This window comes from Eublepharis macularius, chromosome 1, assembly GCF_028583425.1.
Source record: "Eublepharis macularius isolate TG4126 chromosome 1, MPM_Emac_v1.0, whole genome shotgun sequence".
In the NCBI taxonomy this organism is placed as follows: domain Eukaryota; kingdom Metazoa; phylum Chordata; class Lepidosauria; order Squamata; family Eublepharidae; genus Eublepharis; species Eublepharis macularius.
In genome coordinates this window covers 46,079,339-46,105,159 of record NC_072790.1, presented here as the reverse complement: position 1 = coordinate 46,105,159, position 25,821 = coordinate 46,079,339, and positions in this window count along the sequence as shown.

Below are 25,821 nucleotides of genomic sequence, written 5' to 3'. Positions count from 1 at the left end.
GGAATTTCCCAATCTTGAGCTGGCAAATCTACATTGTAGAGTGTGAGAAGGCTGCACTTCTGCACACACACATGTGCATGAAGGAGAAGGAGATGATGTCGTTGGCCTGAAGCACTTGAACAAAAGTTATTCCAGCATGAGGTTTCGTGAATCAGAGCTTACTTCTTCAGAACTTTGTATTTGCAAAACACCTGACTGCAAGACTGTGAGTCTCCTTGTGAGGAATTTTTCAGCCTCTGTGTGACAGACTGTGGGCCTCCTCATGAGGAATGATTCAACTTTGTATCCATTGTCTGCCAGATTGTGGGGACTCTTCAGCTTCTTACCCTTTGCAGTCAGAATGTTTATTTCTTTCAGAAGGACTTGTATGTCTTCTGCTCCTTATTCTGGGTCCTTGTACTTTTGTGTGAGCATCTTTTTGGTTTATTTTTATCTCTTTATAAGTTGCTTATGCTTAAAGATCAACATGGAAATACAGTATCTGATCAGGGCAAAATAAAGGAAAGGTGGAAACAATACACTGAAGAACTATTCAGAAGAGATCAAAGGATGGCAGATACCTTTGAAGAAGAATCTTTTGACAAAGAACTAGAAATCATAGAAAGTGAAGTAAAAGCTGCACTCAAAGCAATTGGGAGAAACAAAGCACCTAGAGTAGATGGAATAACAACAGAGCTATTTCAAGCTACAGAAATGGAGTCCATCAAAATCTTAACAAGCATATGTCAACAATTATGGAATACAAAACAATAGCCCACAGAATGGAAACATTCAGTCTACATTCCAGTTCCAAAAAAGGGGATGCCAAAGAGTACAGCAGCTGTTGAACTATCATGTTAATTTCCCATGCAAGCAAAGTGATGCTCAAAATTCTGCAGCAAAGACTGTTCACATATATGGAAAGAGAAATCCCAGGTGTTCAAGTGGGAATCAGAAAAGGAAGAGGCACTAGAGATCACTTTGCAAATTTACGATGGCTAATGGAACATACCAGGGAATTTCAGAAGAAAATCAGCTGATGTTTTATAGATAACAGCAAAGCTTTTGACAGTGTGGATCATGGAAAGCTATGAAGACTGTTAAAAGAAATGGGGATGCCACAATATCTGATTGTTTTGATGTGTGACCTGTGCTCTGGACAAGAGGCTACTGTTAGGACAGAATATGAGGAAACAGAATGGTTTCCAGTTGGTAAAGGTGTCAGACAAAGATTCATATTATTGGCCTACCTTGTCAACCTCTATGCAGAGCATATCATAAGGAAAGCTGGATTAGATCTAGAAGGCGGAGTGAAAACTGGTAGAAGGAACATGAACAATTTGCGATCTACACATGACACCACATTATTGGCAGAAAATAGTGAAGACTTGAAACAACTACTTATCCACCCTGAGCCCTTCGTGGGGAGGGCGGAATAGAAATCTAAATAAATAAATGAAGGTTAAAGGAAAATGCTCCAAAGCCAGATTACAATTGAACACCAAGAAGACAAAAGTAATGACTACTGGGTAATTACTCAGTTGTAAAGATGACAATGAGGAAATTGAAATTGTTCAAGATTTTTCTATTCCTTGGTTCAATTATCAACCAAAAAGGAGACTGCAACTAAGAAATCAGAAGAAGATTGAGACTTGGAAGAGCAACTGTAAGAGAACTAGAAAGATAAAGATGTCTCTCTAGGGTCCAAGACCAAGATAATCCAAAATATGGTGTTTCGTATTACTATGTATGGGTGTGAAAGCACATCAATGAAGAAAGCTGACAGGAGGAAGATTAATTAATTCAAAATGAGGTGTTAGATGAAAGTTTTATTGATACTGATGGATGCCCAAAAAGAAAAATAAGCGGATTCTAGATCAAAGCAAGCCTGAATTCTTCCTAGAAGCTAAAAGGACAAAACTGAGGCTATTGTACTTTGGTCACATCATGAGAAGACAAGACTCTCTGCAACAGTCAATAATGGTAGGAAAAGAGGAAGACCTAAAAGGAGATAGCTTAACTCAGTAAAGGAAGCCATGACCTCCAGTTTGCAAGTCTTCCAGTTTGCAAGATCTCAGCCAGTCTGTTCACAATAGGATGTTTTGGAGGTCTTTCATTCATAGTCTCCATAAGTCAGAGGTAACACACATAACACATATGTAAGTTGCTTGAGTGGGTTCGCCCCCCCAAAGTGTTACAGATCAAGTAAATAAGTAAGTATTTTACAAGAAAGTTGTTGTATAGCCCAACTTATCCTGAGAAACAGTGGCATTCACTTATATTTGCTACGAAATTGTATTATTATTAAATTGTTTGCCTTTAGCTTGTATTATTACTACTCTTGTTTCAGTTGTCACTGTGCTCTATTCTTTCAATTGTTATGTTCTACTCTTGCATTATTGCCCTCTTCTAAATGGCATCCTTTCAATTTTGCAGTTGTATATTGTTGATCAGTTTCAATTGTTTAAATCCTATTTTTCTGTGGAAATTTTTGGTCTTGTTATCCATGGATATCTTGGAAAAGAGGGAAATTGTTTCTCTCTTAATATGGATATAGGACAATAACATTTTTAAGTAGTTGGCAAGGTGGTATACCACTCCAACAATTTTAAATTATATATTGAAATTATTGTATGAAGTGTGGGGGTTGATTAAATGATATGTTAAACACGAGTGTGAATTGAGTTGGGTGTTTCCCCCAACCCAATTTACATTTAAGTGATGGTCACTTTTAAAATGGGGGAGGAAGTCTCCTGAGCATGTGCAGAGGCAGGAAGAGTGTCATCGGTCCCTCCCTTCCACCTTGCATGCTTTTATTAAAGTCAGAATCTGTGGATTAAGTGTTGAGTTTGGTCATGGGAGATTCGGGTCTGAGCTCACATGGGCAGGGCCTTCTCTGTGTTGTTATTTCCAACTGGGACCTCCCTCTGAGGGGCCTAAATACATATTGTAAAGGCATCTCACATATGAAAACCATGTTAGTAATTGTACTGTTCTAGCAGCAAGCTGAATATATTACTCAGTATGTACTAGACTAGAATATATGTCTATAGTTTTAAGAGAAGTGCATCTTGGGAGTTGTAGTGCCTTACCCCACAGGTTTCAGTTCCTGGGGCATTCAGAGCCTGCCAAAACTTGTTGGGGCCATTTCCTCCTTTGTTCAGTCACAACCTTGGCAGGGAGAGGAGCAAGTCATCTCTTTTTTCCACCACATTCACTGGGTCTACAAAGCTCCACCAAGCGCCTTTATGCATGAAAGATGCACTCTCTCCTTTCTTATTTAGTAGAACTGTGAGTAGAGATTCCTTACGTGGCCTGAAGAAGTTGAATAAAAACCATTTAAGTTTGTAACCCGGGCCTGTGTGTTGACGCTTGACGACAAAGGGTTGGGATTCCCTCCTTGCGTTGGAATAGTAATTTTATTATTTTGCTAGCTCCCATTATGGTGAAAGGACTTTAATGGAAACTAAAGGACCATACTGATAATTTTTGAGGGAACAACTCTTAAGTTGGTGTTGCAACTCATTTACACCTACTGAAACAGTGGTATTTCTATCCTGCACAATTCTAAGCTGACTGGCACGGACTATAAGCCTTCCCTTGTCTTTCCCCTCCTCTACCTTCTTCTGTCTCAGATTTCAGCTGCTTGGAACAGAGACCTGTCTTCTCATACTTTGTAACGTCCCATACACATCGTTGGAAAGATATAAATAATACTAATTTAGTGTCCTTTCTTTATAAGCTTGTGAAATTAAAGCAAGGGTGCCCCCCCCCAGTAGATTGGATCCAAGCCATAACTGTGAGGAATGTGCTCTAATTTATTGTAATCATTGAGTGAGGATGTCTCTTAATCACAGTCCACTTATTTCCATCAGCTGTAAAAGTAGGATGTAATCAAATGCCCAGATGCTGAGTATGGTCAGAAGGACCTCTTCCAGAACTCCAAGGTGATGGAAAAGAATCCTCTGCTTGTCCTCAAGGGCAACTTTCAATGTGAGCTGTCAGGTTTTATCACAGACCCATCTGTAAACAAAGGAATAGGGCAGTCCCTGGGCAGCGTCAGGATCACACTCAGTATGACACAGTGTTTGGATGTTCAAAGATTCCTTCTCCTATTGCCTCCTTTTTCCAGGCTTAACAAAGGAACTGCTAAAACCCATGTACCCTGATAAGATGACAAGAGACTCTTTTAGAGTTATTGATTGTATACAATAGGTAGAATGATGAATTGTTTCCCACTCCAGAATGGGGTGCATCTTTCTTAAGAGACGCACTACAGTTTTCACGTCTATGAATGAAAAGGGCAGTCCTCCTCTGTATCTAAAAAAAACATTTTTAATTCTTTAAAAAATGTTCTAGTTTGGAAAACAAAGTAAAATGGCAGGATATAAGGAAATACACAGGTGAGCTACAATTACAAATGCTTGAAATGCATTTCTCAAACTTAGCCACAATAAAGGTTGCAGGAGTACCATGTATACATTACAAAGAATAACGTTTTTGTGACATTAAGCTTTTTATACTAACATTTTGAAACGTACATGTATTTATCTTTTATATTCTTCCAGTGTAATGCAGAGCTCAGAGCTGTAGTCATAGAGTTCTTTTTCTTTCTCACGAGGCATGTTAGATGGGCAGACCCATCCTAAGACCCTGATGCCAGGACTAGAGATGGGCACGATCCGCATTACGATCGAAAAAAACCCCACGATAATGGCGATCACATGATCGTGATCGTTATCATCCACGGCCAACGATCCAGCGATCGGGAGGGGCCTGGATCGGGGCGATCGGGCTCGGATCGGGGATCCAGACACTCAGGCGCCAGCAATCTATTCCCCTGGCAACGGAGCCAGGGTAATGCCTGAGCTCTGTTTGCCCTCCTTCTGTCGCCCTGGAAACCCAAATGGAAGCCCAGCTTGCCTTGATCAGCAGGGCGTCCTTCCAACCATGGAGCAGCAAAGCAGTCACCAGTTGGGAGAAGACACCCAGGGGAGGGAGGGGAAGGGGGTGTTCTGTAGCCATGGGCACTCCAATCTCATCCCTGCAAACCCTGATAGTGTTGCCAAGTAGGCCCCCTCTCCTGCTTTAAGGCCTGCCATGAACTGTGTTAAAGTTTCCTGCATTGCTGTTTCACTGCTGCACCAAAGACTGCTTTGCACGTGTGTGTTCTGATACACGTGTCAGTTTCCTGCCTGCGTGTCAATTACCCTGCTGCTGTAATAGACTGTGTAGTTTACTGACTCCATGTTTGGTTAACTGCACAAAGGACTCTCTTTCTGGGCAGCCCTGCCCTGACCTGTATCTGGAATTCCCAGTGTGTGTTTGGACTTTATTACAAGCGTGCCCCGTGCCTGCATTGCCATCTGCCACGGACCGTGCCTGTTCCCTGCTTTGGACTGTGTTTTAAAGTGTTGCTCCCCTGCCTCCATGGAAGCCTGCCTCACATGGGCCCAAGCCGCTGCTAGCAGCCGGGCGCCTGCCGGGGAAACCTCCAGCGAGCCTGGCTAGGCGCTCCCTGGTCAGTTCCCGCCTGGAGCCTCCCGCGGGTCGGTTGCCAAGCTTGCCCTCGCTACCGGGCAGCCTGCTATCCAGCCCCAGCCATGCCCAGCCGGCATCCATGTTCTCAGGCAGCCAGAAGACCCTGGGAAGAAGACTGCTTTGGGAAGCCATTTCGGCGAAGCGGGCACACCACGTCCGCAGCGAGAGCCCCTCGCCCCGCTCTGCATATCTTAGGAGCCGCCCCGGAGAAGAGCTAAGTGCCGACCATCCCAAGCACTTAGAGAATGCATCTCAAAGGAACCTCCGCATTCCAGAAGCTGATGACATCAGGACAAGCCCTGTCCGCTGGAACATCCTTTCAGCCCACTTGGACTTCCCCCTCCCTCTTTTGTCCCCTCTTCCTGAGGTGTCACTTATCACAATCTGATTACTAAAGTGGCCCATCCAAGCCATTCAGTAGCCCATTAGACCCTTTGTTTTAAACTGTGAGAACCACCAAGTACAGCACCAGCCCCAGGGTACGTTTTGGGGTATTTAAGCTGGTCTCCCAGACCACTCGGTGCTCAGGCCATTCCCTATCCAGACCTCCTTGCTGTCCGTCTGTGGTCCCAGTGCTGGCATTGGGCCACCCTCGCTGCTGTGTCTCTGCTTCGCTCCAGGATTGTGAGTATTTCCCTTATCATCGTTGGGAACCCGCTAATGCGAACGTCTCTGCATTTCTTACTCTATGTTTCTTAGATCTTGTGTGTTCCTTGTATGATTGTGCAAGTTAGGCTTACGCCACACTAAATACACGTGTTTGGAACTTATTCGTTGTCTGTCTCTTTTTCACTAGAGTGTCTGGGATCGGGACCTCCGTATACATAGGTTATGATCCGCGCTTAATATTAAGTTACAGACTGCTATAGCTAATTCCCCATTATAATAAAGAGCAGTTCTGGTAACAATAGGCAGCTCTGATGGCCAAACACAGACAGCCAAACACAAGCACAGATGCCGCCGGCATCACCCACCGTTCCTGTATCGCTGGAAACAGCGGGGTGCCCCTCCGCTTTTGCCTCCACAATCCACGATCTACGATCCATGGATCGGGAACGGGAGATGCTCGGTGCGGGTCGTTAAATCGGGATCGTCACCGGCGCCGATCCACGATCAGCTTGATAGTTAATTTTTTTTGGATCGTGCCCACCTCTAGCCAGGACAACACCCACACGATTAGTCGGCATCCTATGCTTACTCTGCAGAAGGGAAATGTGTAAAAGAAATAGTCTTATCTATATGCAGAGAACATAGCAATTGCACCAAAGTTCATGGCCACCCCACCACAACTTACCAATCATTGCTTGGAATTCCAGCGATGGGCACATAACAGGCAGAGATGGAACTAGCCAATCAGTGCGCACTGACAAGGCAATTCCCCCTGACATCAGCACACTATCAGACACAAGGCAGGAAGAAAAAGGTCCTCTTCCTGCTTTGTAAAGGGATCAGTAGGTGCCCTGGAATGGACACAGGTCATGGATTGCCAATGTGACTCTGAGGCCTCTTTTGTAAATACATTCCATTTTGCTGGGGCACACACAGGGAAAGAATTCTGGCCACTCCACCTATGTCACTCCCCTGTCTCTGCAGCTCATTAAGCTTGACAGAATGCCCAAGACCTCACTTACACAACAGTTCAGATCTTGGGGTGGGATCTCAGGAACACCATCTATTTGTCCTTCTCCACTGCAAAAGTTCCACCCTACAGAGGACATTTTGCTATGATGAAGAGACCCTTCCCATGGCCACAGTAGACAAGTAGTCTAGCCGTTCCACAGACAGTGCCATTGTTTTCCTGACTGTCGAGAAAGCAGGATTTGCTCCAACATTTACTAAGCACTCTTCACTCATTTCTCCGTCTTCTTTAAAAAAGGGTTAAATTTGAATTTATTTTAATTTTCAGCACGCCCTGAGATTTGGAAGCTAATGATAAAGCATCTTGAATGTAAGTAACCCACTTCTTGAGAAAGGTTATCCAAATGAAAGCAGAACGTTTGGTGTGGCCCCTGGGCTGGGAGATGAGAAATGTTCTGATATTCCTCAGTAGCCTTCGTGGACCGCAAGCAAGAAATGAAACAGAAAATTAAAATGGTGTGTTAGGAAGGACATAAAGAGTTTGGTTTGTTCATAGCTACATCGTTTGACCTATGGTTTCTCAGTTCCCACCTCCAATGACACGTACTTAATACCAAGGGTACCAGATAATTGCAACAGTAGCAGATCAATATTTTGTTTGGATTTTGTCTCCTTTTTGGTCCAGTTTGGAAATGCTATTCTAAGCATTTTCTCTGGTAAAATGTCATTGGCCTAACCTACTTTTCTTCTGTTTAATCACTTTCAGAGGCTCATTAAGCCAAGAGGAAATAGGCTTTAAAATTCAAACCACATGCCACGTTTCAGACACCCAGCAAGTTACACATTTTGACTTCATTTATGTCAAGTGGCATTTCATTCTATCAACAATAACAACAACAAAATTAAAAAGGTGTTGGGAAATGTATAGCTGTGAAGATACGGCTCCTGTTAAATCTACCAATAATATTTTAATAAGATAATCCCGGAGTGAATTCATGCCTGCTGCTATATTTACTTATTTCAGTGGTTCTCTGTGATAGATGACTTGAAAATGGCTCCCTTACATTCTTAATTATGTAAATACAATGGGTATGATCTTATGAATCCCTTCTTGCTAAATCTTCCTTCAAGAGGGAAAAGACTTCTTCCAATGGAGACCGAATGTTTCTGATAGAGAAAGACCTCATTTGATGGGAGACAAGTATTTCTTTGTTGAAGGAAGTCTTTCTCAGTTGTGGAAGATTTGGTGAATCATAGGCTCCAACCCAGAACATTTCCTCTTCTCCCCTCCAATTTAGTCCTTCTCTAACCCTTGGTAAATTACAGTAATCCCATTTAGTGATAATATCAACATATTTGGAATGTCCTGGAAATCATAGAAATAATTAATTCCTTTTAATAGGTACAGCTATGTATTATTGTTGTTGTTGTTGTTGTTACATTTATAGCCCTCCCACCCTACAGGTAGGCTCAGGGCAGGTTACAACAGTATAATAATACAAAAATAGAACATTTAGATTCATTAAAATACATTAACATCAGAATCATCGATATATACAATCAAATCCCAGATGGTAGCTACTAGACATGGGCACGATCCAAAAAATAATCCCAATTTAGCTGATCGTGATTCCGTGGTGGCGCCGAACCCAGGTACCCGAACCTCACCGATCAAGTCCCGTTTCCGATACAGAATCAGGAATCGGGAATTGGGAAGGCCGACATGGGAGGGCGCCCCGCGGTTTCCAAAAGGAATGGTGGGTGAGGAGGATGGCGGCCGCTGGGCCCAGCAGGTCCGTGGAGGCGGCAGTGAGCTGCCTCCCCTCAGGGGACGGGGGGGGGGTCTGTCCCCACGGGAGTGTGCCGGTACTGTCACAGGGGGGGGAACCAGGGGAGATAGCTCCCTATTCCCTAATTCCCTATCCGCTGAAGCCCAAAGCTAAAGCTCCCTCTCTCTCTCTCTTGTGCTTTCTCTCTCCAAAAGCGGCAAGCAAGAGCTCGCCTCTGTCCCACTCCACCCGCAAGCGGAAAGTGAAACTTTGTTGCGCAGCACATGGCTATTTATAAAGCCTGAGTCTGCTACGCAGGAGGGCTGTGTTTGGCCATAAGAGCTGCCTCTCAGGCTTTGCAGGGATGAGATTTGAGTGCCCATGGCTACAGAAGAACACCCCCTTCCCCCACTCACCCCTCTCTTCTCCCAAATGGACGAGATGGGCGCGCGCTTTTCTGGCTGCTCTGTGGTTGGAAGGAAGCCCTGCTGATCAAGGAAAGCTGGACTTCCATTCGCGTTTCCAGGGCGACAGAAGGAGGGCAAACAGCTCCAGCATTCCCCAGGCTCTGTTTCCACGGGGCTCCGTTCCCTCGGGAACAGATGGCTGGTGCCAGACTGTCTACAGACTGCAATCCTGAACGTAAACCGATCGATCCGATCAAGACCCGATAGAGTGCCCCACCCGAGCGCTGAACCGGGAGCTGTGGACGGAACCAATCAGCCTGGTCCCGATGGCACAAACGCCAAAATCGGGGCAATTTTCAGTCCGTAATTCCGATCGTGCCCATGTCTAGTAGCTACCTCCACTCTTCCCAATGTAGTCTAAACAAAGGGGAGAGGGGACACAACTGGTGTTATCACTGTGACTTCTCATATGAGGGGGGAGATGCTTATGTAGCCCCCCTCAGGAGGAGACCGGTCAGGAAGCATTCCCAAAGAAACCTTAGGCTGGACGCAGCCATATGCCTGGTGGAACATCTCTGTCTTACAGGCCCACCGAAAAGATGTAAGGTCTTGGTGGGCCCGAGTATCCTCCGACAGAGAGTTCCATCAGGTTGGGGCCAGGACTGAAAAGGATGACAAAACGGATTACCCTAGGGCCCCACAATTCCCTTTTCTCTCCTCCCCCAGCACGCCAGTGACTGAACACAGGGCAAGTATGCTATTCCTGGGCAACATCTAGAATAGGGGGAAACATCATTCCTTTCAAAGTCTTAAGGGCATTTATCTTTTCTTAAGGGGGTGACAATTTCTGCCAATTTCTTGTATCAAACTGCAGACCCCCCCCATATGCTGTATATGCTATTCCTGAAGATCCTCTGACCTCTAGGAACAAATCTGGTGGCTGTGGAGGAGGGGGGCTCTTTCAGAATAAGCAGTTTTGTTCACAAGAGGGTGGCCCATGAGGAGGGGGAAATCCTGTGAGCCCATCTCCCTCTGCATAAGTACCAGATTTCTTGCATCCTTTCCAACCCTGCCAGTCAGGTGCTTTCCTCCTCCCACCCCCACATATCCAGTCACGCATTTCCCTCCATTTTTTTGGCCACTCTCTACTTTACCCCCCCCCTTTTTTTGCAGTATCTGTGAATGTGCAGATATTGCAGAATACTTAGTAAGGTTAACTCTCATTGTTTCCTGAAAGGGGTAAAGTATGGATTTTCAGCCTCAACACACATGTAACAACAACAACATTAGATTTATATACCTCCCTTCAGGATGACTAAACACCCACTCAGAGCAGTTTACAAAGTATGTTATTATTATCCCCACAACAAAACACCCTGTGAGGTGAGTGGGGCTGAGAGGGCTCCTAGAAGCTGTGACTGACCCAAGGTCACCCAGCTGGCTTCAAGTGGAGAAATGAGGAATCAAACCCAGTTCTCCAGATTAGAGTCCCGCGCTCTTAACCACTACACCAGACTGGCTCTCTAGAGTGTGCTTCACTTGTACTGAGGCTGAAAATCTATGGATTTCTCTTGCCAGAAGAAATGGTGATGGCACATAGCAGGAGGTTGTAGCATGTTCATTCTGTACACAGTCACAGCTTCGGAATCATAGTGACTGAAAAGGCTATTGTCTCCTCTTATTTTGGGTCCTTTTCACTATGCCAATGGGGTTGGTGGCCTGGATCCAGAGAAGTGTTACTTTTAAATATGAGAATATTTTCCATTCAGTGTGACAGGAAGTAGTGGATAGATCTGAAGAGAATCCTTCTGCATTTAATAAATACAGTTGGTGAAACAAACGGTTGCCTGGTTGCTCTAAAATCTCCTGTAAGAATTAGATTTCCTAGGTCCATTTTGCCCAAGATCTGGGACCAAATTTGGTCATCCAAGTTGGCGATCCTTGTTAAAGAATTTTCTATTTATTGACAAGATACCATTGTAAGTCTATAGAAATCTATAGAAGTCTGCCCAAATCTTTATGCTCTCCAATAATGAGCCCAATCCACTGGGAAGTTCCCTTGAGCAAACTCAATGGACATTAGAGAATGACGCACAGAGCACTTCTGTGACATGCGTTTTCAAACAGGCCTTTATATTTTGAAATAATTTAAAAACAAATCCTGTCCACAAATAACATATTTTAAGTACTATTTTCGGATCACAATTTCTGTGGCATTCTGAGAAGTGTCCCATTTCACACAGGCTACATTGCGGTCCTGTTGAGTAGGCAGGCACTTCTCCAAATGGAAGGCCAAGTGTCAACAGAAGCACATTATTATGCCACATTACACAGGAGATCTAAGAGGTTTAAGCGCCCGAGAATGTTTGGCATCCCTTTTAAACCACAGTTCCAAAAAAACAAAAAGAACCCCCTTCACAAAGTTCCAAATCCCTTGTGTTTATTTGAATAGATGTTGGCAGGATAATTAAATGCCCCATTCAAACATCCTGTTTGAAATATTAAACAGTAATTAGCTTCCTAAACTACTTTTTCTTTTTTCTGTTTTTTGCTTTGGTAAGGAATGAGGCCCCCCTCGCTACCTGCCTCGCTCGGCTGGCAGGCACAGCCGATGCTTCCGTAGGACTCTGCTATGTTCGTGCCTCTTTTTTCCCATGAGAAAGTAGAGAGCAGTCATCTGATGCAAGGTATTTCTCCTTCCTTACACACAGCAACTGCTTGTTTCACAGAAATGGCAACTAATTTGAGCAACCTCTCCAAACGACTGTTCAAACAGAAATGCCTTTCATAAGTATCCGGGTCAACAGCCCTCGGTAACCCAGGATGACTATTCTAGTACCAGAGGCATCAAAATAGCCCTGTATAAATAGAAACAGTTTCTATTATCAAGCTGTCGCCTCAAGCATAGCACTCCACACCTCCCTTCATACTGAAATACTTTGCTGTGATGCAACTTTGAACAAAGAAAAGGGTCTTTTCCCCCACAGAATTTTTACTTTATGGATTTTCTTTAATCTGATTTACAACCTTGGCTATGTACTTCCTTTCTCTTTTAGCTTGAAATTAAAAGGTCTAAGACCCATGGAAAACGGGAGGCCTCTTCTCCTTCTTTGGGCCTATATTAAGCATCAGCAATGGGAGGCCCCTAGGAACAAATGGTTCCGCCTATAGAGTACCATCAGGCCATCTTATTGTAGTATGAAGAGGCTGTGGTGTCTATAGGACTGGCAGGTGTCCCCCAAAAAACCCGTCATTGCTCGAGTTGCCAGCAGCTCAACCTCCTGCTCTCTGCTGCCACTACCTGCTACTACTTGGATGAGTGGCGTGAGGAAAATGGCTGTCAAAATGGTGTGGGGGGGAATGTCATTGCTTCTGGCAAACCATAGAGTTTTGGCCAAATACTAGAGCTTCAGTCCCAGTGCAGTGATGTCACTTCTTGGTTGTAGTGGCAGTGGTGTCATCACTCTGGGCAACACTGATTGCCCCTTCCACACCATAAGTCTTTACCAGTTGCCAAGCTACCCTAACCACTGCTCAAAAAGGCCCTTACAGACAACAGGCTTATATTTCAAAGGTTTTTCATTAGTGTAGATCCTTTTGGGTATGTCTGCTGCCTTACAGAGAAACATGCTATGTTGCTGAAGCACATGAACAAACCGATGGGGATAACTGAGATCACTCTTCATTGGTTGCAATATTTTCTGAATTGGTTATACACATTACTTGGAGATTTGGAATCCTGTTCAAAATTTGGAGTGCCATAGGAGCAATCTTATCTCCAGTGTTCTTTGAATGAAATCATGCAAAGCTGTGGAGAAGGATGTCAATGTTATGCTGAAGATACCCAGTTTTATATTTCCTCAGTTAAGCTTCCCAAAGCTTAGGTCAGTTTCTGAATGGATGCCATGATCATGTAGAGGAAGGGGATGGTTGATGCTGAACCAAGATGAGAGAGGCAATGTTGATTGGAAACCTAATTGGTCTGCCATTTCTTGATGAAATTATTACATGTTAAGAATATTGGGGCAAGGGGTGGTATATTAAGACTGTGCCGTGCTGTTGTAGAAGGCAGTTGTGGGGATGGCTAGAATAGATTTTCCCCATTTACATCAGATATGTAGATGACTACCCCTCCTTGACAGGATTTACATGGGGCTGCATTTGGTCAATCCAGGAACTTCAGTTAGTTCAAATGTGGCTGTCAGGTGTGAACTGCAACTAGCCGCTAGCATCATATTGCATGGCTTTTAATGCACTCTTCTGCCTTATGTATTATAAGCATGCCAGTATGGTTAGTTCTGAAGCAGGACTTTGAGGAAGGAACAGGTTTTGAGCAGATGTCTTCCATCCCTCCGGACCTTTATATTGTTGATGAAGGATAAAATCCTTGTATCCATTAGTCTGTACAATTCAGAAGCAGGTTCTGGTTGAATTACAGGACTCTGCCTTAGTATGTATCTTGACTGTTTTACAGGTAATGGGAGAATAAGCAGTAAATGTGATCCAGAATTGGAGCAGAAGGAGTCCACAGAATGTCCAATAGACTACAGGATCATTGGGATTGACATCAAGTTGATCTGAAATCCCACTGTTCTTTGTGGGTATAGTTATTGTGTGTAGGCTAGATAAATGGTTGGCCCTCAAATCTGTTACTTTCCAAAACTTTGGTATGGCTCATATCTTTACTGCGGTTCAGTAAAGCCAGTTTCCTTTAAAAATAAGTGATAAGTTGGAGATAAAGCTAATTTTCTTAACTTTCACGTCCCACCCATTTTCATGAAGTGCGAAAGGGTATGGGAATATTTGCAGGGGAATGCAAAATAACAATCATATCCTGGTGCCATGTAGCTACATGATATCACCACACCAGCTATGATCGCTGATTGGCTGGACTGATAGTGGTTAGAGGAAGAAGAGTTGGTTTTACATTGTTTCAAAGTGAAGGAGCTGCAGGGAACAGGTGCAAAAATCAGTAATATTTATGTGTAAGGGAAGATTGCATCCCTCCATTAAACTCCATCCCAAAAGAAACCCATTGAACAACCACCAAGTGAGTTTTCTTTTATGAAACAATCTATGTGGCAAAAGTCAACAAGGAAACTCTTAGAACTCCCTGCCCTCAACCATCTGCCAGTGAAGAAACGACGAGAAAAGGATGACATTTATCAAGAATGTGATGACCTTCAGGTCACACGAAAAGAGCTTCCTTTTCATGAAATTCCTGTTAGCACTATTGCCAGAAACAGTATTCATAAAACTGCTCGGCAGACACTGATCTCCTGTTCTCTAAGACTGGTTTCATCCTTCTGCTGAGTGGTAGCAGATGTCTGAAGACTTGCAGGTCGGCCTCTCAGCGGAGGAGGACTCTGCCACATGAAGCTAGGGCTTTTATTCTAACAGATTCTCCTCACGCAGATGGGTACAAAGGCATATTTTTTCTCATCAAGAACCATAGCCCAGCTCTAATGCTAAAATGTCCATGAAAATGCTGATTCGTCAACTAATAACATTGGAAAGTGAGCGTGCGTGCGTCTGTCTGTGTCACTTGCTCAGCAAAATCTTGGATGACATACCCCAGCCTGTCTCTTGTGGGCATGGGTTGTTTCCACTGCTTGGAGAGACGGAGGACAAGAGTGACGTGGAGGAGACAGTGGGTCTTTGTGCCAATGGCCGCACAGAAAGCGGCTGCACCTCCTTCAACGCACTTCCCCATTGCAGTGGCAATCTGCCCAACCTTGTCAGTCCTTGGCAGTTAGGTCCCTCAAGCCCTCCACAGTTAACACGCAGGTGTTCCAGTTGAAGCAACTTTATTGAGATCTATACAGTACAGGTGTTCACCCGAAGGTGCAGAAATTCGCAGAAGTGACAATTCAAACAAAGGTTTGGCTATTACAGGAAAACTTCCTGCCCTCCTGGGTCCGTTGACATTCTGGCGCGAAACCCCCAAAGAGGTTGCATGGTAACAAAATAGTTTAGACTACAAGAAGTACAAAGGAAATCTGTCTCTGGGAAAGTTACAATGTTTGCTGCTAGCAGCTCTTCCCAAGGACACTTGTTAGAAAAGTGAAGGTACATATTTTCAACAGATAATGGAGGGGCCCACTGGCTCTCCTGCAATTAATATCAGCTGTTAAGACACTCTCAGATGCTCACATAGAGCCACAGCATATAAGTCTGGCAAACAGTACAAAACAGCACTGACCATTATAAAATGCAAAATACAATCATGGCATGCATGCTGGCGTACATGACATACATCTTGCTGGCATACATCTTGTTGGATGAGAGCACTAGACTACCCATCTGGGACCATCTGCAGAAATTGCACTTTTGCACTTTCCCTTCTCACTGCAGTCCTCTGACCACGTCCCTCCCCTGAAATTTTGTTTCTGGAAATCAGCACCTCCCTCACAGACAGCATCAGGGCAACGTGCAAGATAGATTGGAAATCACTGCCCTCTCTTCCAAAGGCTTAAATACTGTTAAATCTTCAGGATTACATGGTTGGATACATGCCAGGATTCTAGGAGGTCTCCTGTCCAGGTACAGATCAGAACTAGCTTAGCTTCAGTAAGGTAGCTTGTGCCTGTGCCTTCAGACCATACTCTGGGTTTCATTGGATTTTAAGGCTTACCCTTTACCAACCAGTCACAAAAGGCAGACAATTTTTGCTGATCCCCCCTCTAATTGTAGCTTCCCCCACTTCAGCTCCCCTGATGTGCCTGGGGTCCAACTGGAAGCACAATTTCAAGAAGGTATAGTGGTAGCAGAGGCAAGGTAGGAAAATTGCAATTTATGCACTACAGCCTGGCTTGCTCTGCACTGGGATCCAAGCCATAATTTGGAGAATGTCCTAAAAAGCCCCATAATGTCCTATCTGATGAGATGCAGTTCAGGTGATCTCAGACCCCAAAGAACACCATCAGCAACAAGTGATGCTTGAGGTTATTTGAGTTCATTTCTCGTCCTGAGCCTGAACTAGCCACTGACGTATCATTGATTGTATTGAGATCTTTCTGAACCGCTCATCTGAGTTTGCTGTATAGCTTCTCATCGAGCACAGCACACACGCACACAAGTACGATCAGCTTTCATGGATGTGCATTGTCTCTTACAGCCCAGTAGTGCTGCTGCATAGGCAACCTTCTTTGATCTGCAACCAAATTTAAACCTATTGAGCATGTCTAAATGAATTATTTTGAAAATAGATCCTACCTTTCACTGTCCCCATTAATGATTGCTGGTTAGAGCCACTGATAGGTATTGTTCAGCAGCATTTTCATACACATGTGGTTTTCCAAAGAACAATGGGAGTGGTACAATATATTGTCAAAGACTTTCTCGGATGGAGAACGATGGTTGTTGTGGATTTTCCGGGCTGTATTGCCGTGGTCTTGGCATAGTAGTTTGGTAGTGGTAGTCTGGATTTTTAACTTCCTCCTGCATCTCTTTTAAAAGGTAGCTGATCTATTGTTTTGCTGCAGTCCTCTACACTTTTTGGTAGTTGCCATGCCAACAGTTGCAGAAATCATTTTTTTAAATTTACCATTAAGCCAATTGTTTGTTTAAAGTGTAAGTATGCAACTGATAACTGTATGTTCAAATGCAGGAGAAAAACTATGTGTGTGGAGTAGCATAATTATTCTACTGTGCAAAATAAGGCAATAGGACATACTAGTACAGCTAGTAGCAAGCAACACAGCTACCACACAGCTGATAGTTCAAGACATTCACCAAGAAAAAAAGAGCAAACAATCAAATCTGCAGATCAAATCACTGCATTTTGCAGCTGGTGAGAGCCAGCTGGTGAGAGCCAGGTTAAGAGTAGAGATGGGCATGAACCAAAATACGAACTAAAATTAAGCACAAACCAGGCCGGTTCATGGTTCACAAACCGGGTTCATCAGATCCCATTTCTGACGAACTGCCACGAACTTTAGGCTGGTTCATTTGGTTTGTGACTGCAGACAGCCTGGTGCCAATCAATCATTTTCCTAGGCAACAGGGGATGGACTTCCTGCAGACCTTCTGCTGACCTGGAAGTGACCTTGTGCTGGCCCAGAAGTGATGATTTTCTGAACCAAATGAACCGGTTTGCAAACCAGGGCAGGTTTATGAATGTTCGTGGTTCGTGAAATTTGACGAACCATGAACCTCATGGTTTGGTTTTTTTCCGGTTTGTGCCCATCTCTATTTAAGAGTGCTGGGACTCTAATCTGGAGAACCGGGTTTGATTCCCCACTCCTCCACTTGAAGCCAGCTGGGTGACCTTGGGTCAGTCACTGCTCTTACAGAGCGCTCTCAGCCCCACCCATCTCACAGGGTGATTGTTGTGGGGATAATAATAACATACTTTGTAAACCGCTCTGCATGGGCGGTATATAAGTTGTTGTTGTTGTTGTTGTTGTTATAACCATCAAGCACAGTAAGTTCAACTGTTGAACTCATAGTGAAATTCATGGAATCCCTATCAGTAATAAGGGTAAAGGTGCCGAACATATAAAACATGTACAACTGGGAAGTATTGTGGCTGGATTGTTTGGGATATAGATCTAGATGCCCTGACTGGGATAGCTCAGGCAAGCCCAATCTCATCAGATCTCAGATGTTAGTAGGGCTGGCCTTGGTTAGTAATTGGATGGGAGACCTCTAGCAAAGGCCAGGGTTGCAGAGGCAGGCAATGGCAAACCACCTCTGTTAGTCTCTAGCCTTGAAAACACCAACGGGGGTTGCAATAAGTCACCTATACCTTGACAGCACTCTCTACCACTATAGATATAGATATATCTATAGATGTAGACATAGAATCCAGGTTCTCACTCTTGACAGCTATGAAGGTTACAGTGTGGCTTTGAGTGAGTCTCTGTCTTTCAGCCTATTGTGCCTTGGGTTGGGTTGCAGTGAGGATAAATAAATGAAATATACTATATCCTGAAAAAGAGCTTTACAGCATAACTAGACCTGCTTTTTAAAGGGGAATCTTAACTAGTGTTATACAAATGAACTCTATCAATCAGTTAGAAAGGGTTTTTTTTCCTCTTTCCTTTCAATGTTTCTTCTTTAGAATGATTGTGGAATCAATACCAACTCATTTAAATTGACAGAAGCCTTGATGCGTTTCCTGATCACATGCACTGCATTGCTCACACACAACAATGAAGCCCTCTGTGCTGGATGCATTTGTATAAAATTAATATGTCTCTGACCTTTGTTCTGTAAATCTGACTTGCATGCTTTTATGTTGCTCTGTAAAATCCGGCGGGAGGGGAGTAACTGTTCCTTTGGAATGCCAGGATCCAGAAGAAGATGCTGGATCATTTGCCTGCTTGTGGTAGGCAAACTACCAAGGATTTGATCCATTGCCTGATACCACTTCATCTGGTGGTGGGAGAAAAATAAAGAAAAAAGGCTCCTGTCTAGTCACTGGTGTGTAACATCTGGGTACAACCCAGAAATCACAACGGTAGCTCTAGCAATCACCATAAAATTTTACCATAGAGTTGCAGCGATTTGCTAGAGCTACCATTGTCACCAACGTCACATGCCCCCCTCATATCCCTACCCCACCACCCCTTCTCATGTACACATTCCAAGCTCTCACTCTTCAAATTCTGGTAACTGAAAGTGCCATCTGAGACAGCTGTGTGATAAACAAGGAACTATTCATTTAAAATGGAAATTCCTGGACATCTACAAAATACTTACAGTTTTTCCACATGGGAGTGGGCTTGTGTGGTTTCCCCACTGCTGTTTCAACACATTGGCAATGGAGCTTCCACACATCTAGTTGCTCTGATTTTCCCTGCCCCAGTCCTCCCACAACTGCCACATCCCCTGAGCCATGGTGGGTGTATGTGTAGGGGGGTTCCCAGTGGAAGTGGGGGATCCCCCAGTCCCAGTCTCTCCCCCCTCCTGCCACCTCTTACCTGGCCAATGGGAGGGAGATGCAGGGAATTGGCCCAGGAGCTCTGGAGCATATTCCTGCATGCTCCAGAGCCTTCGTTGTCACGCCAGAAATGATGTCATTCCCAGCATGACAACAAAGGTAAGGCCCCTGTGCAGGGGTATTTTCTTTAAAATCAGTCAGTTTCAGCCAATTTTAATGAAAATACTGGGGCCTTCCCTTTGTTGTATGTGCCTCCCAAGAGTGCCCCTCAAGACCCTATTTTGGGGGTTTGGACCCTTGGGGATCTGGCAATCCTATGTATGTGTTGTTTATAACATTATACTGTAACAACCATCTGTCTATCAAGAATTCCGAATTCCCAGTTTTTATATCTTATATTATTATATCTCCACAATGAATAGGGTTGCCAACTCCAAGTGGGGCCTGGAGATCTCCTGGAATTTTACAACTGATCTCCAAACCACAGTTGGCAATCTGCCCAGTGAAAGGGATTTGGAAAACCTGACAAACAGTTGAACATTATAAAGTGAAATCGATATGTCAATTGATATATTTTTTAAAGAGCCTTCTGTGGCAGGGGGATTGGCTGCTGTGGAGGACCAGAGCAGGGAAAATGGTTGCCATGTGGGCAAGACCAGAAAAAACTGGACTTTCCCGTCCACATGGATTCTAGCCAGGCTTTGCTGCAATCTTTCCTAGAACATCATAGCAAAGCAGGTTTGAGAAACATTACATGAAAGATGGGGGAACACAGGAGGTCCATGGAAGCACCACAGTGCTGTGGTGAAGTAGGGGGAAAAATCTGCTTCCCAGGAGCACCCAAGCTGAGGCAACAACTTGTGTATAAGGGAATGCTAATCTTTTAGGCCATTCTCTATAGAGGGTTGCCAGATGGTCTCTACAAAAAAATTGGACACAGGAATCAGAAATGATCTTTGTATCCACCCAAAGTGCTCCTGGCCCTAGTGCGATGATGTCACTTCCAGAAGTGACATCATTGTGCCCCCTGCAGCTACCAGCACCACTAGGTGGTGGCCTTCCTGTGCTGGAATCACAGAGGGCAGAGGAGAGGAGATAGGAGGAGGCCCTCCCACGTACAACTTTTGAAGCCATGTCTAGTGAAGCCACTGCGAGGGCTCAACAGAGCCTTTGGCATCCAGAAGCACACTTAGCCAGCAGGCAGCTTCCTGGGTGTCTGGGCCAGTCCTGCACTCTCGGGCCCTTGCTGGCTTGTAGTGCTGCAAAACTGCCATAAACATACCATCAAGCACATTGCTGAAAAGTAAATTAAGGCACAACTGTTCAGGGTGTTTTAGGATAAAGTGGGCTATGCATCTTTGAGCATGTGCAGTGCCTTTTCCTTATTGATGAACATGAATAACTAGAGGATTATTCTACATATCTGAAGCACAATTTTCAATTCAGATGTTGCATCTGGCAGATAGGGTTCAGCATTAGAGGCGGGCACAAACCAAATTACAAACCAAAGTTCAGCACAAACTGGGCCGGTTTGACATTTGCAAACCGCCGGTTCCTGGGACCCCTTTTTTCACAAACTGCCGTGACTTTTTAGGCCAGCTCATAGGTTTGTTTTCAGTTCATAAGGCCTGACAGCCTGGCACTGATCCATTAATTCCCTAGTCAACGGAGGGGGTGAATGTCTGCAGACCTCAAAACCTTGATAGCCCTCAAAATCTTGATAGGCAGCTCTCCCTGCCAACCAGAGAGCTCCCATTCTTCTCTATGCGCGCAAGGAGCAAGAATTAATTCCCTAAGCAATGGAGGGGATAGACGTTCTGCAGACCTGGGCACACCAATCTTAGCCCTCAAAACCTTGATTGGCAGCTCTGCCTGTCAATTAGAGAGCTCCTATTCTACTCTATGGGGAGCAACGAGTATATAATAACCAGCTCTCAGCCTTGTGGTTCCATTTTTGAACAGGCAGAGAGACAGAGAGGAACTGCTGCTGGGAGTTGGAGGGGGGGATTTTGGAGCATTTGGGGGGAGTTGCTGGCTTGCTGCTTAAAAAGAGTCTACTAAGTCTCTTTCTTATTTAGAGCACATTTCCCAGCTGAGAAGGTGTTTGTACAGTGGGTGAGGGGTCTTTCCCCCCATCCCAGTCCAGGCCTACTTCTAGGCTCTGGGGCCAAGCTTAGTGGGTTCCTCTGCTGAGGGCTCACAGGACTCTTTTTAATTTTGTTTGTTATTAATACTTATTTTGTGCACTTGTTCTGACTGGGAAGGTGTCTGGGTGGTAGGCTATGGCTCTTCCTCGCTCCCTGTCTCAGGGCCACCAATTGGCGCTGGGGCCAAGCCTATTGGGTTCCTCGACCGAGGGCTCACGGGACTGTATTTTATTTTGTTCATTGATTATTCTTATTTTGTGCACCTGTCCCGCTTGGGAAAGTGTTTGTGTGGTGGGTTAGGGACCTTTCCCCCCATCCTAGGCCTGCTGCTAGGCTCTGGGGCCTAGCAGCAGTCCTAGGCCTGCTGCTAGGCTCTGGGGCCAAGCCTAGTGGCGTCCTCTGGCTCACAGGACTGTTTTATTTTGTTTATTAATTATTCTTTGAGTACCTGTCCCACTGGGGAAGGTGTTTGTGTGGTGAGTTAGGGCCTTTCCCCCACCCCAGACCCAGTCCTACTGCTGGGGGGGGGCTATAAAGGTGGGCAGGGACAAGGAGCCAGTGATGAGTAGTTGGGAGCAAGTGAGTTGGAGAGACGAGAGAACATGACAAGGTCCGAGAGAGTGGTAGCGACTCTGGCCATCCCAATGGAGGGAGAGAGGGATCCAGGTTGTCTCCAACCCCCCTCCTCCCTCTATATCTGAGAGTTTCCTTGAGCCCGAGCTACTGCTTAGGTCAACCTGGAGGGCCTGCCACCCCCAGGCTCTGACCAACCCAGCCAGGAGCCTGACACAAGTCAATTGGCATTCATGGCTGGCTCCCATTATATTTAATTTTTGTTGGTGGCTTCCCCTTCCTCACAGGTTCTGGAGCCAGTAGATATCTAATCATCTCTGTCACATCTCGGGGGGGGGGGAACAGTCCCCTGCAAGGGGACTTAGAATCGCCTTCTCTGACAGTGGCACTGCCAAGTAAAAGAAACAGGGGGATGGCTCAGGAGGTGGCCACCATCAGAAGAACGCAACATCATCCAGGTGTCTGCCCCATCCCCAGGAGCCCGTGGCCCCTGGGGGGGAAGGGAGGTGGGTGCTTGACCACCTCCTGGGCCCATGAGGAGGGATGGCCACCTCATCATAACAGTGGGATTTGTTGGTGGCTGCCCCCCGGCACAAGGGAGGTGCTGTGGGCCACCCCTCACCCCAGGAGTCCATGGTCCTTGGGGGAAGAAAGGGAGGTCCATTGACCGCCTCCCAGGCCCATGAAGAGGGGGTGGCCACTATCATTCTGTTCTCAGAGGAAGATTCTCAAACTCCATCCCATTTCTTTTTGGTGTTGTCTGCAATGTATTCCAATGGAGCCAATGTAAGTCAATTGGCATTCGTGGCTCCCAGTATATCTAATGGGACTTTCCTTGGGTCACCCACTTTGCAAGTCTATAACTTGGAGGTCCAAAATGCAATCTTCACCAAACTTGGAGGAGGGCTGGAGGAGAGTTTGGCATCTCTGAGTCTAAAGGGGGGCATTCTAGGGCCTGAGAAAGTGACAAACCACAAACTAAGTGAATCGGTTCATGAACTGGGTCAAGTTTGTGAAATTTTGTGGTTCGGGGTTCATGAGACGCGACGAACCATGAACCGCATGGTTCAGAATATTCCTGGTTCGTGCCCAACTCTATTCAGCATTTCTTATTAAAAATCTATGCGCTGACATCTGCCTTTTTGACCCAGATTTAAAAAGCAGAAATCTACATATGAGCTTACTGATTATTAAAACAAAGGAAACGAGCCAGAAAAGCTAAGTAGTCAACAAACATAAATAAACTGTCAGGTAAGGAAGGATAGAGGCTGTGTCTGAATTTAATATGAAATATAGACCACTTCCTCCAGAAATCTCTGCAGGTGTAGGAAATTTTGCAGTCTCCTGAACTCAAGGAGGAAAGAGAGAGGAAAAACCTTCTCTCTGTACATGGGTATGCTCCCACCCACTCCATCTTTATAATGTATATAGCTGAGCACTTTGATCTGTCAATTTCAGTATTCCTGTCTCCTTTCTGCATACTTCATAAAAAGCTTTCCTCCCTCCTTTTTGGTAACACACACAAAAAAATTCCAGCAATCTCTGTCAGATTCAGGATATTCTGTAAGCAGACTTTCGGAGCACAGAGTGCTCAGTTTTATTTAAACGGAAGTTTATAGCTACTTGCTATTTTTTTAAAAAATCATGGTTTAATCTCATTTGTTGTTCACACCGGGTGAAGTAGTGTCAGAAAGTTCATGCCAGGTTCACATGTGATAGTACGGAAGGTGGAACTTTTGGCCGTGCCACTCTTTTCCCAATGAAAATCATGTTCCCTAATGTGCTCTTTTTGTGCTGCAAATAAAAACACATGGCTCTGTGGTACCTGCATGCCCCCAGCATAGCTCAGGGGGAAGGAGAGAGGTGATTGGCATTGGGCATATAGCACAGAACGAAAAATTACATCTTCTTCACCAGTGGCCTTCATCCAAATCACTTCCTTTAAAAAGAACCTGCAAGCCATTCTACTCACAGATATCTCAAGAGGCATGTCTTATGTGGCCAAAGCATCTTCAACCAAGTGGAGCTTCCCCATTCACCAGAAAGGTGGCGACGACTCCACCTTTGCAAACAGGAGCACACTCCCTTAAACAAGATGAATGAGGAACTCTGTCCACACAGGGATTCTGGATTAGGGACTAAATGTGCTGTGATTCTTTATAGACTAATTTCTTGTGGAACAAACTTCAGGGCACAACTGTCCTCTCTATGTACGCTAGTGGCCAAAATTGTGGAAACCTTTTGGGGAAAGTGTATTTTTGAGGTTTGATGGCTCATAAAACCACTTTTTTTTTTAGTAATACCATAAAATTATATATCAATGAAAAGATAATTTAATGAAGAATGTAATGAAATAACTTTTATGAAGGAATTTTTTTTAGAACAGTAGTTATAAAGAAGAAAATTGAAACACATAGAAAAAATGAGTTATACAATTCTCACCATGTCAGTTAATACTTACAGTACAATCCTAAGCAGAGTTACTCCAGTCTAAGCCCATTGAAGTCAATGGGCTTAGACTGGAGTAACTCTGCTAAGGATTGCACTGTTAGTTGGGTAACCTTTTGCTTTAATTACGGCCTTACAAGTTACAATGCCTTCCCATGGAGTGAACCAAGTTTTTTAGTTCTGCAGCTGTTATAATGTGAAACCACGATTGAGTTATTGCTTCTATTAATTGCAGTTTATTGCTGGGTTGCTTCTCTCTAACTAGTTTCTTTAGTCGGCTCCATAGATTTTCGATGGGGTTAAGGTCTGGGCTATTCCCAGGCCATTCCAACAGTGGAATATGATTATCTTGAAACCACTTTTTGCACACAGCAGCAACATGACATGGAGCTGAATCTTGTTGAAATATAAATGCTTCATTATCTTGGAAAAGATCACGTGTGGAAGGCTTCAGTTTGGGCTCAAGTATTTATGTATTTTGGGGCATTTATTTAGGTCATTATGACCTGCCAACATCTTTTCCACACTGTGACACTGAGAGATCTCTGTCTTTTGGTGCTACACCTCTGAAGATGCCAGCCACAGCTGCTGGCGAAACGTCAGGAACTACAATGCCAAGACCACGGCAATACAGCCCGGAAAACCCACATCAACCATCCTTCAAAACTATTATTAACTTAAAATCTATTATCTATTACTTTCTGTTGACTTCCAATATATTTAAGTTTAAGCTAACAATTAAATAAAATATCTACTTTATTAATTCTACCAATATCTACTAACTCCATATCCACTTAAATTTAGGCTAACAGTTAGCTAATACTTCACTTCATATGGTAAAGATTCTGTCTCTTCTAATGAAAAAAAAAATTCTAATAATTTTCAAGTTGCCATAATTCCCCCTTCACGTCCCACTTCTTTTCTAAATATGTTTTCAATCTTCCCCAATCAGTAAAAAATTCTACTAAATTCTGATCTCTCAGCTTTCTTGTCATTTTATCCATTTCCGCCATGTACAGCAATTTATACATCCAATCTTCAATAGTTGGTATTTCTTGCACCTTCCATTTCTACGCATATAAAAGTCTTGCTGCCGTCGTCATGTAAAATAGTAATGTTCTGTATTGCATAGGAACATCTTCCATACTTAAATTCAGTAGCAATAGCTCTGGGTTCTTCTTTATTTGGGTCTGCAAAATCTCATTTATTACTTCTATAATATCTCCCCAGAACTGTCTGGCTACTTCACACGTCCACCACATATGATACAATGATCCTTCATGCTTTTTACATTTCCAGTATTTATCTGACATGTTTGCATTTCCAAGCGCAATTTTCTTAGGCGTTAAATACCATCTATAGATCATCTTATAAACATTCTCTTTGATACTGGTACAAGTTGAAATCTTCAATGTAGTTTTCCATAAATATTCCCATGACTCCATTGTTATTTCTTTGTGACAATTAATTGCCCATGTCACCATCTGTACTTT